The following is a 17,065-nucleotide window of genomic DNA, read 5'->3' as shown; positions in this document are numbered from 1 at the left end:
TGGCCACGAGGCACATGAAAAGCTGCTCAACATCACCAATCATTAGAGAAATGCAAATCAAAACTACAATGAGGTTATCACCTCACCCGGTTAGAATGGGCATCATCAGAAAATCTACAAACAACAAATGCTGGTGAGGGTGTGGAGAAAAGGAAACCCTCTTGCACTGTTGGTGGGAATGTAAACTGATACAGCCACTATGGAGAACAGTATGGAGGTTCCTTAAAAAACTAAAAATAGAATTACCATATGACCCAGCAATCCCACTACTGGGCATATACCCAGAGAAAACCATAATTCAAAAAGACACCTGCACCCCAGTGTTCACTGCAGCACTATTTACAACAGCCAGGTCATGGAAGCAACCTAAATGCCCATTGACAGACGAATGGACAAAGAAGATGTGGTACATATATATAATGGAATATTACTCAGCCATAAAAAGGAATGAAGCTGGGTCATTTGTAGAGACGTGGATGGATCTATAGACTGTCATACAGAGTGAAGTAAGTCAGAAAGAGAAAAACAAATATCGTATATTAACGCATATATGTGGAATCTAGAAAAAGGGTACAGATGAACTGGTCTGCAGGGCAGAAATAGAGACACAGATGTAGAGAACAAATGTATGGACACCAAGGGGGGGAAAGTGGCGGGGGGGGGGGGGGGTGCGTGAGATGAATTGGGAGATTGGGATTGAGATATATAGACTAACATGTATAAAATAGATAACTAATAAAAACCTGCTGTATAAAAAAATAAAATAAAATTTAAATGATAAAAAAAGGAGAGAGAGGAATCCAAAACAAAAAACAAAAAAAAAAGAACCATCTCTGCGTGGTCTTTCCCCCCATTTACAGAAGTCTTTGACATCTGTTCACAGTCTTCCTTCTCACCTGAGTCCTACCATAATCAAGGTGATGGCAACAAGAGGATACCCAAGCCAGGTGCTTGGTCCTCAACTCCAGTGACCTCCCCCTTCACTCCATAAAGCCATCGCTTACACAGCCACAACCTGCTCCGTGCTTGAAACCATCAAATTCAAGGCATTCCATTCAGACCACTGCCCCCAGCAATCCTGAATAATCAGATAGATTTGTCCATCAGAACCCTTCCTCCTTTGATCCTGTTTTCTTCCTGCCAATATCGTTCAGAGTTCACTCATACTTACTCTGGTTTACTCTCCCTGCTTCTAGGAATTTCATATCTCCCCCTTCATTTGGTAAACTATTTAAAAACTACACCCAACTTACTTCAGTGACTTAAAAAAAGAATCAAAATGGATTATTATTCTATTATACAGACGAGAATCATACTTTACCTCATCCTCTTAAGGAGAGAATCATAAAACTGCTAGATTCAAGTACTGGCGTTTTCATTTTAACTCATGGATGGTCCAACCGTCATCTCCTGCTTTTCCTCAAAATTATTTCATTATTCCAGCAGAGCGAAATTCAATCACGTAAACTATCTTATCCTCATACCTCCTCTCATAATCTATTCTCTCAATTCTTTTTAAATCTTTCCCACATCTGTATTTCCCAGCACTTAACATCAAATACACATGGTAGACATTCAATAAACACTGGAATGCTTGACTGCTTTCATCACTTATGCTTTGTATATATTAACTCATCTAATTCTTTCTAAATTTTTTCACTCACAGGAAGTTATTAGGTACTTTCTTCCCCCAAAAACTGTCTCATTCTATTTTGAGTATGTAATGCACAATTTTCCAAATTTTAAAAATAAATTTTTCTCTTTCCAATTCCTCTAAATACCATCAATATTTGACCTTCCCCTTAAATATGTTCTTTTGCTGAATGTTAAAATAACATCAAAGCCAAAAATTAGAACTACTTATTCTGAGTGAAGCCAATAAGCACTTAAACCTTTGAAGGAATTCTAAATGGAGCAAGAAAGCCATCAATATTTTATCTGCTAACATTTACACTGCAACCTACTTAAAACAGTAAGTTATATGGCTGTTTCCATTTCTGGAAGGTATCGGCTTATCTAAGAAATCCAGATTTCCTCTCTGCCCTCCTAGAAAAAAACATACTGTCAAGTGTCACTGAATATGTTTCTTATGTTTTACACCATTAAAATTTAATAATGGAACTAACTGTGAAAGGAAAAAAACGAAGAAGAAGGATCTAACTTAGGTTCAATTTTTAGAACTTCTTAAAGCAAAATATCAATAAAATGGGAAAATAAAACAGAAGGGAATATTTTATTTTCTAAACGAAATTAAAGAAAAACACAGAGTTCTGGGATTCCCCGGCGGTCCAGTGGTTAGGACTTGGCACTTCCGCTGCCGTGGCCCGGGTTCAACCACTGGTCAGGGAGCTGAGATCCCTTATGCTTTTCTGGCACAGCCAAAACAAACATACAGTTTCAGACAGGTCATTCTACAACAAAATGTGTCATAATTTTAAGGAAAGGTGTAGGACACAGTAGAAAAGGCTTCAACTACCCAGACCTCAGTTTGAACCCGAAATCTGATATCACTACTAGACCTCTCTGAAGAAGAAATGGGTTATTAGAAGTAATGAGAGAATGCAGTAACTAGAATAATTCCCCGTGCTCCAACGCTATCTTATATTCGCCATACGAAGCTAACAGCAGAGCACCTCAAGTATCAGCCGTTATATAAAGTTTCTCTAATGTATATATTTACTATTCGACTAAGTATCAAAATAACTCACTGTGATCACCTACACAGACTGCTGTCTTAAAGTCCCTCTGCTCTATTCAGCTATAGGAAGCTGTTCTTGATGTGTAGTCTGAACAGATCAACTACCTTTTTTCCAGCTGAGGTTTGGTTATACCTTTTTGAAAGGAATATTTCTTTGTTAGGCACACTTCAAGTGCAAGTTCAAACTGGGCATCTCAGAGCAGACTGGATCATGTCGAATGCCATGCACCCAAGTCATCCAGTTTTATTAAAGATGCTGCCAAGTCCTTAAGAGAATTTCTAGAAATGAAAGCAGGATGGTGCAAGGCATGGAAAATTACTAGTCACCTTTACAACCTAAAATTTAACCTTAATATAGATCTTAACAGTTAAATTTACAATAAACTGACTGAAAAATTTTTCAACCATGCCAAAAAATCATGACATTAATACATTTTAGCTGATTAGTGGAAAAAAGCAATTAACCAAGTTCTTCAATTATCAAAAATTGATACTTAAAACACTTCCTTTTAGAGGTCCCTATTCATTTTAATTTTTGATAGCACTTATATGTAAGGGGGCAAACAAATCAAAGAAAATAGTGTAGAAAACTTCAGTTTTTTACATAGAATTTAAAAGAAACTTTGTTCTAATGTTTAGATATGCTGCTACTGAATAGTTTTATTTGTAATATCAAAACTCGCTTATACTCTATCTAGGGAAATAATTGTAAATATGAGAAGACACATCTTGCTATAAATACAAGCTCCATGAGAGCAGAGGGTTTTTTTCTATTTCTCTTTACTCATTATCCTATCCTCAGTGCCTGGAACAGTGACACTAGATATTTACTGAATTTTTTAAAAGATCCATACAATGTTACTCACAATAGTAAAAAACTGAAAACACGTATGAAACAGTATACATTCATTGTAATGATGAAGACTATATAATTGCACAGAAGTACTTATACTTTTTAAAATAACTTTTTTGGGCTTCCCTGGTGGTGCAGTGGTTAAGAATCCGCCTGCCAATGCAGGGGACATGGGTTCGAGCCCTGGTCCGGGAAGATCCCACATGCCACGGAGCAACTAAGCCCGTGCACCACAACTACTGAGCCTGTGCTCTAGAGCCCGTGAGCCAAAACTACTGAGCCCATGCGCCTACAGCCCGTGCTCTGCAACAAGAGAAGCCACCACAATGAGAGGCCCAAGGACGGCAACGAAGAGCAGCCCCCTCTTGCCACAACTAGAGAAAGCCCACACACAGCAACGAAGACTCAATGCAGGGCTTCCCTGGTGGCGCAGTAGTTGAGAATCTGCCTGCTAATGCAGGGGACACGGGTTCGAGCCCTGGTCTGGGAAGATCCCACATGCCACGGAGTGGCTGGGCCCGTGAGCCACAACTACTGAGCCTGCGCGTCTGGAGCCTGTGCCCCGCAACGGGAGGGGCCGCGATAGTGAAAGGCCCGCGCACCGCAATGAAGAGCGGTCCCCGCACCGCGATGAAGAGTGGCCCCCACTTGCCGCAACTAGAGAAAGCCCTCGCACGAACCGAAGACCCAGCACAGCCAAAAATAAATAAATAAATAAAAATAAAAGTAGCTATAAAAAAAAAAAAAGACTCAATGCAGCCAAAAATAAAAAAAATAAATAAATCTTTAAAAAAAAATTTAAATAAATAAATAATAAAATAAAATAACTTTTTTTTTTTTTTTTTTTGGTCCATACACACAGCTTGCGGGATCTTAGTTCCCTGACCAGCGGTTGAACCCGGGCCATGGCAGTGAAAATGCCAAGTCCTAACCACTGGACCACCAGGGAATTCCCAAAACAACATTTTTTAAAGTATTAACTTAGACATTAAGAAAACTGGGTTCCAATATCAACTCGGTCACTAAGTTGACTTGTGCTCTGGGGTAAATGACAATCTATATGGGTTCCAGCACCTTCATGTGAACTACTTCCCCTACTTCTTGGCCTCTGCTGGTCCATTCTCAAGTAGAAATTACAGGAAAAAGAACACACCTGAGTTACCTCAGAAAGCAAAGATTGACCACATGGTAGAGAAAAGGGGTAAGCAACCTGTATCAAATCAAATGCAATCTGCCCTATCCAACCAGACTGAGAATTTCTTAGTGATATGCTCTTCAAGCCACACTGACTCGGGATCATCCATTTTCACTCTAGGGTCCCAAAGGCATACTTGAACCAACCACTCTACAATAAACAGAGGCAGTAACTTAGGTCATCTGATCCAAGAGAACAATGCCATCCAGGGTACACCAAAATATCAAGCCCTACTGTCAAAGGAACCAGAAAATAAAGTACAGGTGGAAAGGGAGCAATTTCACCTGCTGGAAATAGAGAACAAAGATCTCTGTGCCAGCCAACGACTCTCGTAGAGAGGAATAGGCTGCTCACCAATCTGTTGGAAGAAAAGCAGCTGTTCTCAAATCCTTGGAATAAAAACTATTATAATTTTACTATATTCATTACACATCACCTGGGACAAATCCACAAGAACACTTTCTATTTTACAGGCTCCTTCTGATGAAACTCTCAAAGACCTTCCAAAAGCATCATTTGCCCTTCAACACCTCCCTCCATCCCACTTCCCTCACCCCACAGCCAAACACTATTAGCAGCCACTGCAGAACTACCAGAGGAAGCACAGCGCTGTGGTGAGGAGCACAGACCCTGGAGCCAGACTGCCTAGACTCAAAACTTGGCTCTGCCCCTTCCTAGCTGGGTGACTCTGGGCAAGTTACTGAAACTTTCTGTGCCTCCACTTAGGGACAATAAAATAACATATAGGATTATTATACAGGTTAAACTTACATAGAACAGTGCCTGGATAAGTACTAAGTGTAAAATTATTATTTTTTAATGTAAGTAAATGATTTGCACTAAGGTCCACTCCTTATAAGGAAAACTGATGACACTTAGGAATTCTCATTCCCTGTGGTCTAATTACCAAACCATGCAAACTATTAACACAAAAGAGAAATCTCAAGGGAGAAAGTACGTTGGTGCCCCATGGTTTCACTGGCAAGCCATAGGCTAGGAATTCCTAAACTGCAGGTTCATGGAGGGATTCAGGCAACCCATTAATCCCCTGAAAATGCACAAAATTTTGAGACACTAAGATACTTCTATACTATTATTTCTCCTATCTTAAAAAAAAAAAATTTCTCTTCTCTTCACTAAATTTCTACTACCTTCAACTATTCTCCCAAAAGGTGCTATATTCACTCTCTCAAATTCTCCTTTCATTCTCTCTTAAACCCACTCCAATAAGGCTCTTGACTCCACTGAAACCAGTCTTGTGAAGATCACTTCTGACCTCCACATTGCAAAATCCAATGATCAATTCTCAGTCCTAATCTGACCTGGTTTAGCAGAGTTTTTTTCCCCAGTTCATCTCCCCCTCTTGCTTGATATATTTTTCTTGCTCGGCTTCCAGGGTGCCATCTACTATCAGCTACAGTCTCTTGGTTTTCCATTTTTGCTGATCTCTTCTCAGAAATTTCTGTTGCCGATTGTTCTCACCTCAGTCTTCTCATTTTCCTTCCTGACAACACCATCCTTCTAGCTGCTCAGTCCCAAAACCTTGCAATCATTCTTGACTCTTCTCTTTCACCACGACCCTACATCAAAATTCATCAGAAAATACTGTTGCTCTACCTTCAAAAGACATCCAGAAGCCAAACACTTCTCACTCCCTCACTGCTACTACCGTGGTCTGAGCCACCATCATTTCTCATATTGATTATTACAATAGCCTCCTACCTGTCTCCTTATTTCCACCCTTTTGCCCCAGTCTGTTGTTAATACAGCAGTCAGAGTGATCCTCTAAAAATACAAATCATATGTCACTCTCTGCTCAAAACCTTCCAAGGCCTTCCCATTTCAATTTATGCCAAGGTCCTTAATAGGACCCCAGGGGCACCAGAGATCTACTTGCCCCTACTCCCTTACCAGTACATGCTACACTTTATCTTAGGAGTCAATACAGATGAATGGTGGTCCCCCAAAAGTTAAGTCCAACTCCTAAACGCCCAGTTCCTGTGAATTTGGTCTGATTTGGAAAAATAGTCTTTGCAGATGTAATCAAGTTAAGGATGTCAAGATGAGATCATCCTGGATTTAGGGTGGGTCCCAAAACTGATGACAGGCAGAGGGAAATGACAGAGAGAGAAGTGAAGACAGAAGCAGAGATTGGAGTGATGAGTCTATAAGCCAAGGGATGCTGGCAGCCACCAGAAGCTAGGAAAGAAGCATGGAATGACTACTACCTCAGAGCCTCCAGAAGGAACCAACTCTGCCAACAACTTGATTTCAGACTTCTGGCCCCCAGAACTATGAGAGAATAAATTTCAGTTGTTTTAAGTCACCCAGTCTGTGGTACTTTGCTACAGCAGCCCCGGAAACTAACACACCACCCTTTCCCTCTACTGTCCCGCTCCAACTGTGCTGTCTTCCTTGCTCCCACCTCTGTGCTGGCTTTTCCTCTCTTCCTGGAATGCTCAAACCCCAGAACTCCAAATGGCTAACCTGAGCACCACCTTTAACCTTTTGCTCAAATACCACCTTATCAGGCCTATCCTGATTCCCCTATTTAAATCCCTGGTGGCGCAGTGGTTAAGAATCCGCCTGCCAATGCAGGGGACACGGGTTCGAGCCCTGGCCCGGGAGGATCCCACACGCCACGGAGCAACTAAGCCCATGAGCCACAACTACTGAAGCTCGCGCGCCTAGAGCCCATGCTCTGCAACAAGAGAAGCCACCGCAACGAGAAGCCCGCGCACTGCAGCGGGGAGTAGCCCCCGCTCACCGCAACTAGAGAAAGCCCGTGCGCAGCAACGAAGACCCAACGCAGCCAAAAATAAATTTATTTTTAAAAAAAGACCCCAACCCTTAAAAAAAGCAAACAAAATCCATTAAACACTCAACACCATGACTTAACATCTTGCATCTTGCAAACAGCAGATATCATGAGTTTAAATTCCCTACTCCAAAAACCAAATTTTGTCTAAAAAAAAAAAAAAAGACAATCCACTTCAATTTAGTGGCTTAAGAAGTAACTTCACCCACTTTTCACAGGACCTTCTACACTAAAGGGTGTCCCTGGCCTAAGCTATTGTCTCTCTATAGCTAAAGTAATAAAGAGGAGCGGCCATCAGTGTGAAGCATTCACATAAGTAAGTCAATGTAGTTTCACAAACCTCAAGAACACTGTCAAATACTTTTCTCTATCTAGCTAAAATCCTGTGCAGAACAGAGGAGTAGAACCAAAGCAAACCATAACTGTCTAGTATCTATCTTTACTATGGAGTAAACAAATGTTTACTCAAAATACAACATCATTGTTTATAAGGCCTTGAGAAACTGTTGTAGAATGAATGTCATTTACATCTACAGCTTAGTATGAACCATAAAGTGCAACAACAGGGAGCAGTCAAGCACAGCAAAACTCGTGAATGGACTCTGATAACGGCAGAAAGGCACCCACTGCATTCCTTATTATTGCTGCAGCGTATTTCACACTTAATCCTAAATGGGTCTACTTGAACACAATCCTACTAATAAGCACTAGAATTCAGTATATAATTTACCCAAGTATATACTCTTCAGACATAGTTTTTATATTACATAAAGGACCATTACAGAAGAAAATCTGCACATCTGCTCTTATGGAATTTTTCTTGTTCCATCAGCAAAGGGATTAACAATACAATTCCCAGCCCTCACCTTTACTGGGCTTTTTCCCCACTTCACCAGTTTAGCAATTTCAAGACTACAAAATCTACCAAATACCCTGAAGAAAAAGGCATTTTGAACACTACTAACTCATATTCAACAAGAGGTGGTTTGCCTTAACTAGTGGTAATACTTCCATCTCTCAGGACACAGCATCTCACCAAATCCCAAATCTGCCCACTCTCATCACCCGCGGCCCAACCCTATCCAAGCCCCAGCCCTGCCTCTCCTGCAGTCCGCCAACAGCCTCCTCCCCAGTCTCCCCGCTTCCACTCTGAAGGGCAACAGTCGTTTTACTCAACAGCCAGAGGGATCTTTTTAAAAGAGAAATCAGATCTTGTCACACCCCTGAACAAAACCTTCCACTGGCGTCCCATTACACTTAGAGTAAAAGCCCGAGGCCTTACCGTGGTCTACGGGGACCTGTAAGACACACACATCCCCCCCCACCGCACCTCCTCCCACACCTCCTAAGCTCTCCAGAGCCAGTCCACTGTTCCTTAACCACACCGGCAGGCTCCCACCTCAGGACTTCTGCACCTGGTGTTCCCTCTGCCTGGAATGCTCTATCACCAATTCTCTGGACAGTTCCTTAACCTGTTCAAGTCCTGCTTAAATGTCACCTCTATAGAGAAGCTCTCCCTGCATACCCTACTTCACAGCATCCCCCATACACCCCATCAGTCTCTCTCCCCTGTCTAAGCAACACAGTTGCTTCATTTTATAATTTGTTTAATTTCAATAAGAATAAAGGTATATTTTCCTTGTTCAAAATGAAATCTGGGACTTCCCTGGTGGAGTAATGGTTAGGAATCCACCTGCCAATGCAGGGGACACGGGTTCGAGCCCTGGTCTGGGAAGATCCCACATGCCGCGGAGCAACTAAGCCCGTGCGCCACAACTACTGAGCCTGTGCTCTAGAGCCCGCGAGCCACAACTACTGAGCCCGCGTGCCGCAACTACGGAGCTCGTGCGCCTAGAGCCCGTGCTCCACAACAAGAGAAGCCACCACAATGAGAAGCCCACGCACCACAACGAAGAGTAGCCCCTGCTCGCCACAACTAGAGAAAGCCCACAGCAACGGAGACCCAACGCAGATAAATAAATAATTTTTTTTAAAATGAAATCTGAGCAAAAAAATGCAATTTTTATATAGGCTACTCCCTATGAAGTTAGACACAATATAGAAATAAATACACACACGTCTTTTTAAAAATAATTCTGTGCTTTGTGTATGGTTTTTCTTTATTTTACATTTAGAAGCATTGGAAAGAAGTGCTGTACATACAAGAAAGTTATGTTAGTAGTACTAGACATAGTAGGAAAAAAGAACAATGGATATAACCTAAATGACCAATACATATATATATATGAAGAAATACGTACATTAAAAAACATAAGACAACCATAATAAATAATAATAATGAGAAAAGTGTTCAGGAGACATTAAGTTTTTTGTTTTTTTTTTAATTAATGACAACGAAAAATAAGTCCAACCTTTACACTGCTCAAACATTTGCTAAGCACTTGTCTTGTGCCTGGCCCGCCCTGACAGACTAGGACTGGGCCGGAGCTCTGGGCTCCCAGGTGGCAGGGGCTGAGCAGGCACTTATGACCCAGGATGTCCCAGGCAGGACAGGTGCCGCAGGAGAGCGAAGCTGGAGACAGCCCTGACTGAGGAAAGGCTGTCAGATGAAATGATGCCTAAACTGAGACCTGAAGAAGAAACAGGAGGGAGCATTAAAAAAAGGGGGCGGGGAGGGCGGATGAAAGAGGTATGAAGCAGAGTGGGTGTCTGGGGTGAGAGGCAAAAGAATAGATGAACCATACATAATCTATAATTTACGCTTTTTTTTAGAAAACTAAAATAACTACTGCATTTGGTGGCAGGATCTTTGGTAAAAAATTTTTATGAGATATGATACTCAATAAAAGCCAACAGTGATTCTTCACCAACCACTTAGACTTCTAAGAGCCTGTTTTGTCCTGTGGCTATTTCTCTTTCCTCCAGTCTACCCTGCCATCTGACCAAATACAAGCAGGGACAGGAAGCAGTTCTAACACGGCACACCAGCACACACATGTCTTTCCCAGGACTGGGCAGGGCACCTCCTATCGCCACGTTACAAATCTGGGGCCAAAAGTACTCAGTCCTCCACAGTCGCTGGCCACCTTGCTACTTTACTCACCCCCCGCTTCCCGTCAGGTGTCAACAGGAATTCTGTGCTGAGCATTCCAAGCCTCTCTCATATGGTCCACCTAACTTATCCCACCCCATTCCTCCCCACAGATTTGTTACTCCAACCAGGCTCTCTTTACTTAACCCTGGACACACCATCCTCATTCCTGCCTCAGGCTGACCCTGCTAGGACTGCCCTAACCTGCTCTCCCAGTTCCTAGTCAAATAGCACCCATTCTTTAAGGCCCCCCTCTTAGCTTCTCAATGGATTCTTAGTTAACTTCTTTAACCCACAATAACCTCTAGTTAGCCTGAATGTGAACTATATTTGTTATGCTATACAATAAGTAGTTCCACTTTTTTTTTTTTATGTACTTTCAACACAGCGCTTCATCCCTAAGAGACATGCACAAAAATATCGATTCTACCATTGTAGAAGCGCAAAGTTGGGAAAAGAACAATCAACCATACACACATTAATGGCCCATCACTAGGGAAAGAGTAAATAAATTGTAGCAAAATTAGTCTCTGGAATGCCATGCTGTAGTTAAAATTAATACATTGGAGAGGGGGTGGTGGGATGAATTGGGAGATTGGGACTGACATATATACACTAATATGCATAAAATAGATAACCAATAAGAACCTGCTGCATAATAAATAAATAAGTAAAATTAATATATTAGATCTCTATGTGTCAGCATGGATTAATCTCAAAACCGTAATTCTGAACCACAACAAAAAAGTAATCTGCAGAAGGAGACATGCAGTGTGACCTCACTTATGTACATTTTTTTTTAATTTATTTATTTATTTATTTATTTATTTTTGGCTGTGTTGGGTCTTTGTTTCTGTGCGAGGGCTTTCTCCAGTTGCGGCAAGCGGGGGCCACTCTTCATCGCGGTGCGCAGGCCTCTCACTGTCGCGGCCTCTCCTGTTGCGGAGCACAGGCTCCAGACGCAGACGCGCAGGCTCAGTAGTTGTGGCTCACGGGCTTAGTTGCTCCGCGGCATGTGGGATCTTCCCAGACCAGGGCTCGAACCCGTGTCCCCTGCATTGGCAGGCAGATTCTTAACCACTGCGCCACCAGGGAAGCCCTTGTACGTTTTTTGAACATGGTAAAATACTATGTATTCTCTTGGGGTATAGGCATGTATAGGATAACCAGAGAAACATGAGTGGTAATGAGAAATACTGAGATCTGCAGTGTGGCCACCTCTTTGGGGGAGTGGGGGAAAGAGTTGCAATCAGAAAGGGCATCTGAGAGAGATTCAATTATATTTGTCTTATTTATGATGCATGCTGCAGAGTGGACATATGGTATCTGCTTTAGCATCTTCTGTATTTTTCATTATGTCTGATATATTACATAAGAAAAAAGAGAACATCTAAGAAGCTATAATCATTGCTCTGTGTGTGTGTGTGTGTGTGTGCACGCACACACACTGATTTTTCAGCATCAGATCGCTTTTTTTTTTTTTTCAGATGACTATAATCATCTTCAGGTCTGCAAAAAGGCTTTGTCCAAAAGCAATGCTCATTTTAAGTGCAATATCTCATCGAGATTTTGGGGGGCACATAAGCAATGGGACGAAGTACTCTTGGTCCACAGGGCAAAAGCTGGACCAGTGAAACCGTTTCCTAATGTATTTGAGTAGTTCCACTTTTGTTCTAGAAAACTCAAAATGTTGCATTTTGGCAAGGCTTGCCTCCTAAACTGTAAGGCCAAAGTTTATATCCCACTTTCATCAGTATTAAACTTGGAAGCACATCCAGTACCTGCTGGCTGGCTGACAGAGCCTGTGTGGAAGGTTCAGCCGGGCAGAATTCAGTGCCAGCTTCTTCTCTGCAACTACAAGTTCAAACACCATGATTAGGATTGAATTTACATGCCCCTCTAGCACAGGAAACAGATTTACTTCTTTATTAAGTCATTCATTCACTCACTCATTCATTCCTAATGCAGGCAAACATCGCCATAGTGCAAGTCTCCCCAGCACCTTCCACATTATCTAGCAAATAAGAAATAATAATACAAATAAATAATAAATCTATTTGGTGAATGAATAGATTTAATGCCAGTAAAAGAAATAAGGAAGTAATAGGTATGACTAACAGCTTGGAGTTTAATTAATAAAGCCCCAAGGTGATCCTTGTTGTCATTTTTTTTTAATGCAACATATTTATTTTTAAACAATGCTTCATATCCTCCATATAGAGTTATCTTAATTTTTCTAAAAACTAAGTCAGTCATTTTCCAGGAAGAAAAAAGGGTCAGGCTTTACTTCTTATTTAGGGAGGAAGGAGAGAATGAATTGAAAAACTAAGTACTGTGTCCCCCACCACACCAAGAGGAAAACATGTAATCAGATCAGCACCTAATTCACTCATAGCATGTGTCCACAAAAAAAGTATGCAAGCTCCCAAGGCAGAGAAGATCAAGGGGCAATGCTAAGCCCTTCTGCTATAGGACTCCTCTTTCTTTATTTGAAAATCGTTTTTTCCCCAAAGAAGGGGCTCAGGAAGAATGAACAAAACTATTTTCACATCAGCTCTGAGAGAATGTTCTTAAAAGTAAACAAAACATATAGAAAGGTATTTGGTGTTAATACCGGGTTAGGATGCCCAACCTCTCCCAAGAAGAGATGTACCTTCTACTGCCTGGAAGCTGTCAGTGACAAGGAAAACCTCATCCCAGTTACACCAGGCCACACATCCACAATAAACGTAGCTGCCTGAAGGGGGGCTGAAGGACCAATTTGTTGACAAACAAGATGTCTTGTGTTGTAACTCCGTTAAGTGCTACATAAATGTCCAGGGTGTATGTACGCTTCTCACTCTGGGCTGTCGGAGCATGATATTTCTTCTACTACAGTTCCTTTCAGACTGTATTTTAGTGATTTTTATTCATATCTGCTCCCTCCTTTTGCTCATGAACTCTGTTGAGAGCAGGGACACGTCTTACTCATCTTTGAGCTCCCACGGCCTAGTACAGTGCCCTGTAAGAGACACTAAAAATTACTGTCGACAAGCCCAATGTATCACTCAGATGCTCCCTTACCAAACGCCAGTTGCCCAGAGAAAAGGAGACTTAGCTGAGAGCAGCCTCCTAGAAGGTACAGCCTTAAATTACAGATCATTTCTATAACAATCATTATGTTTCACTTACTAATCACCTTATCTATCCTTTCGGAAAAACAAGATTGAGCTTTCCTTTTCATGATTAGTAAGGTACGTGGAAAGTATGATCACTCTGAAATCTCTTTTTTTCAAATTAAACACATCCATGGGAATCATAGGGGAAGAAAAGGGAACACACTGTATTTAAGAAAAAGACATTAGTTACAAACCAATAATTCTCTAAAAATCAAGCAAAACAAAGTATGAAGGGAAAAAACCTTTGTCAGAAACCATTTAAGGATAAGTAAAGTACATCATCACTATAAACTTAGAACAATTCTCTCCCAGAATTTATCACCAACAGAAAAGGTGAAGCTTCACAGAAAAAGATAAATCAGAAGGGCGCCTTCTTCACGTAGTGAAATTCGGGTTATATCTTTTCATAACCCATTAAGTTTATAATTGAAAAAGTACCAAGTTGTACAACTTTTCGACACATCTAAAAACAAACATCAGGTCAGTAATTCACAGAAACCAGCAGAAACCAGGTAGTCACAACTGGTTTACCTCATCTCTGAAATATACTTTTAACTATGTGTTTGGCTAATTTCATAGCCATCTGTTATTCTTATGGACCTTTCTCTTATAATATCCACTAAACAGAGAAATTCAAATACTGACCTCTAATTCAACGTAATACAAACAACAGGTCTCCTGTCCAGAATTACATCAAAAGGCCACAGTTCCTTTTTCAGTAACACCACGAGCAGGAGGCTAAAGCCCTCCACAGAGCATCTCTGTAAGTGGTCCTGCAGTGACTGTGCCACGGTGCACATACAGTTACCCCTAGACAATTACCTCCTAAAAGAAGACAGACGATTGTCACTGTGTCTGAAGTGAAACCAAAGTTTTCTAAACTAAACAGGTGTAGCAGATGAGCTCAAAACAGGGCCACCTCCTCCCTTCTTGGTGCTTTAGCAACATTCAATTCTCTTTTTTTTTAATTAATTGATTGATTTTTGGCTGCGTTGGGTCTTCGTTGCTTGCTGCATGCGGGCTTTCCCTAGTTGCGGTGAGCGGGGGCTACTCTTCGTTGTGGTGCGTGGGCTTCTCATTGTGGTGGCTTCTCTTGTTGCGGAGCACAGGCTCTAGGCGTGTGGGCTTCACTAGTTGTGGCATGTGGGCTTCAGTAGTTGTGGCTCGCAGGCTCAGAAGTTGTGGCACACGGGCTTAGTTTCTCCGCGGCATGTGGGATCTTCCCAGACCAGGGCTCGAACCCGTGTCCCCTGCACTGGCAGGCGGATTCTTAACCACTGCACCACCAGGGAAGTCCAACATTCAATTCTCTTAACACTCCCCCAAGAGGTTGGATTCTTTTTAGTGATGTCTTACACCTAGTATTTTCTCTCAATTTTAAGAAGGTTTAAAGATGCTGTGAAGCGGCAGGGGAGGGGTACCTCAGAGAAGCAGGGGTCCATTTTTATATTGGGAGCTAAAAGTGAATCATTTCTAAGCAATGTGCAGAGGGGGCTGAGGCCCACCTTGATGACAACAGTATCAAAGGCGTAAATTTCCAAGGGTCATGAATCACTACAGAAAGCATATCTGCAGAGTGTGCTACTCCGCAAGCACTTTGCAACCTAAACATTTCCATCCTCTACAGTTCTTCAATAGCCTCAAAGGATGCCTTGGATATCAAAGCCAGCCCCACATCCGCAAGCCTGGCAATCAGCATTCTAGAAAACTGCAAGAAGGCAGGCAAAATCCAAGCAAAATGGACTTTGGGAATGCAAGGAATTTGACGGCACCTGTATTCTTCTCCGGGAGTGATAAAAATATGACCAGTTCCCACAGAATTTGATTTTTAAGGGGAGAAATTACCCCAAATATCCAAACCAAATGAGAAAACAAATTATCTGAACACCTCATGGGAAAAGTAAGCACTTAACCAGACAACTCTCCCCTGACACAGGACCATTCTTTAAAAGTGGTGGGGGGGGGGGGGGGGGAAGACCCATACTAACTGTTTTAATTACAAATTAATCTTTGACTCCCAGAAAGTAAAAAAGCTTCAAAGCTTCCTTCCTGAGTGGTTAGACTGGAATAACCAACTTAAACAGCCTCTTAAATCATTTCAGGGGCCACATGCTAACATCAGCTCTCTCTAGATCTTAACATTAAAAGTTCACAGGCCTGTGATTGAGGTGGCAGGAAAAACTGCTACCTGCTCCTATCCCCTAAGTCAAACAACCTATTGATGCCATCCTCATTATATTTTTCCACCAAAAAATATATTTACAGATCTCTGAAATTTTTAAATTGCTGCGTTTATTTAAAAAGAAGAAAAAAGCAATGCATTATCACTCTCATAAAATGCATTTTTGATGTCTCTTGTCATAAAATGAAAACAAAAATTTTATTTTAGGACAAGACATCTAAGTTCTCTACTACAGCTGAACACTAACTGAGCACTTTGTAGTAACTGCATAAAAACATCTAAAACAAATACACTTGCATGTAGTGTTCATATAAGAAATACATCAAGAAAACAGTGGATTTCTCTAGAGGTAACATTACAGAGGATAAATACTGCTAGATTAAGTAAGGGTTGTGAGCTGCAATAGCCTAGGCTCCTGAGAAAGAAAAAGATAACTAAAGTACTTCAGATTTGTAGAGGTTTTTTTAAATAAATTTATTTATTTTATTTATTTATTTTATTTATTTATTTTTGACTGCGTTGAGCCTTCATTGCTGCGCACGGGTTTTCTCTAGTTGCGGAGAGTGGGGTCTACTCTTCGTTGCAGTGTGTGGGGCTCTAGGCGCGTGGTCTTCAGTAGTTGTGGCTTGCGGGCTCAGTAGTTGTGGCTCTTGGGCTCTAGGGCGCAGGCTCAGTAGTTGTGGCGCACGGGCTTAGCTGCTCCACAGCATGTGGGATCTTCCGGGACCAGGGCTCGAACCCGTGTCCCCTGCACTGGCAGGCAGATTCTTAACCACTGCGCCAACAGGGAAGCCCCCCAGATTTGCAGAGTTTACTTTTTCAATTTATTTCCATATCAATTTTTTCATTTCAGTTGATGTACTACAGTCCCCACTCGACAGCTGAGGAAGTAGGGCACCTCATCACCCTTCGAACCCACGGTACAAGTGGATTCAGACTCCAGGTCCTCTCACGTTAACTAATCAAGCTTATTTATAATGCTCATTGGTTGTCATGGTTCAGGACATTTTGGTGAAGCAAGAAAGAACATGAATTACACAGCACGTACAGTGTGTTTAAAAGACCCAATTATTCTCTCCTATCAAATCAACATCACATATCAGCAAAAC

General features: G+C 41.6%; 1 protein-coding gene across 4 annotated transcripts in view; it reads right to left on the bottom strand.

Moving 5' to 3' along the window:
* RERE (arginine-glutamic acid dipeptide repeats) overlaps nucleotides 1-17,065 on the bottom strand; it is a 417,780-nt gene that overhangs the window by 385,057 nt on the left and 15,658 nt on the right. Inside the window, exon 2 of one of the 4 annotated variants that reach the window (XM_082390311.1) lies at nucleotides 12,398-12,470. The exons of the other annotated variants lie outside the window; for them this stretch is intronic. The gene's annotated coding sequence lies outside the window, so the exon portion shown is untranslated. The remainder of the gene's footprint in view (nucleotides 1-12,397; nucleotides 12,471-17,065) is intronic. 4 annotated transcript variants of the gene reach the window in all.

The sequence above is a fragment of the Balaenoptera borealis genome, assembly GCF_965194805.1.
Source record: "Balaenoptera borealis genome assembly, chromosome: 1".
Lineage (NCBI taxonomy): Eukaryota > Metazoa > Chordata > Mammalia > Artiodactyla > Balaenopteridae > Balaenoptera > Balaenoptera borealis.
This window is presented reverse-complemented; position numbering and strand designations above follow the sequence as displayed.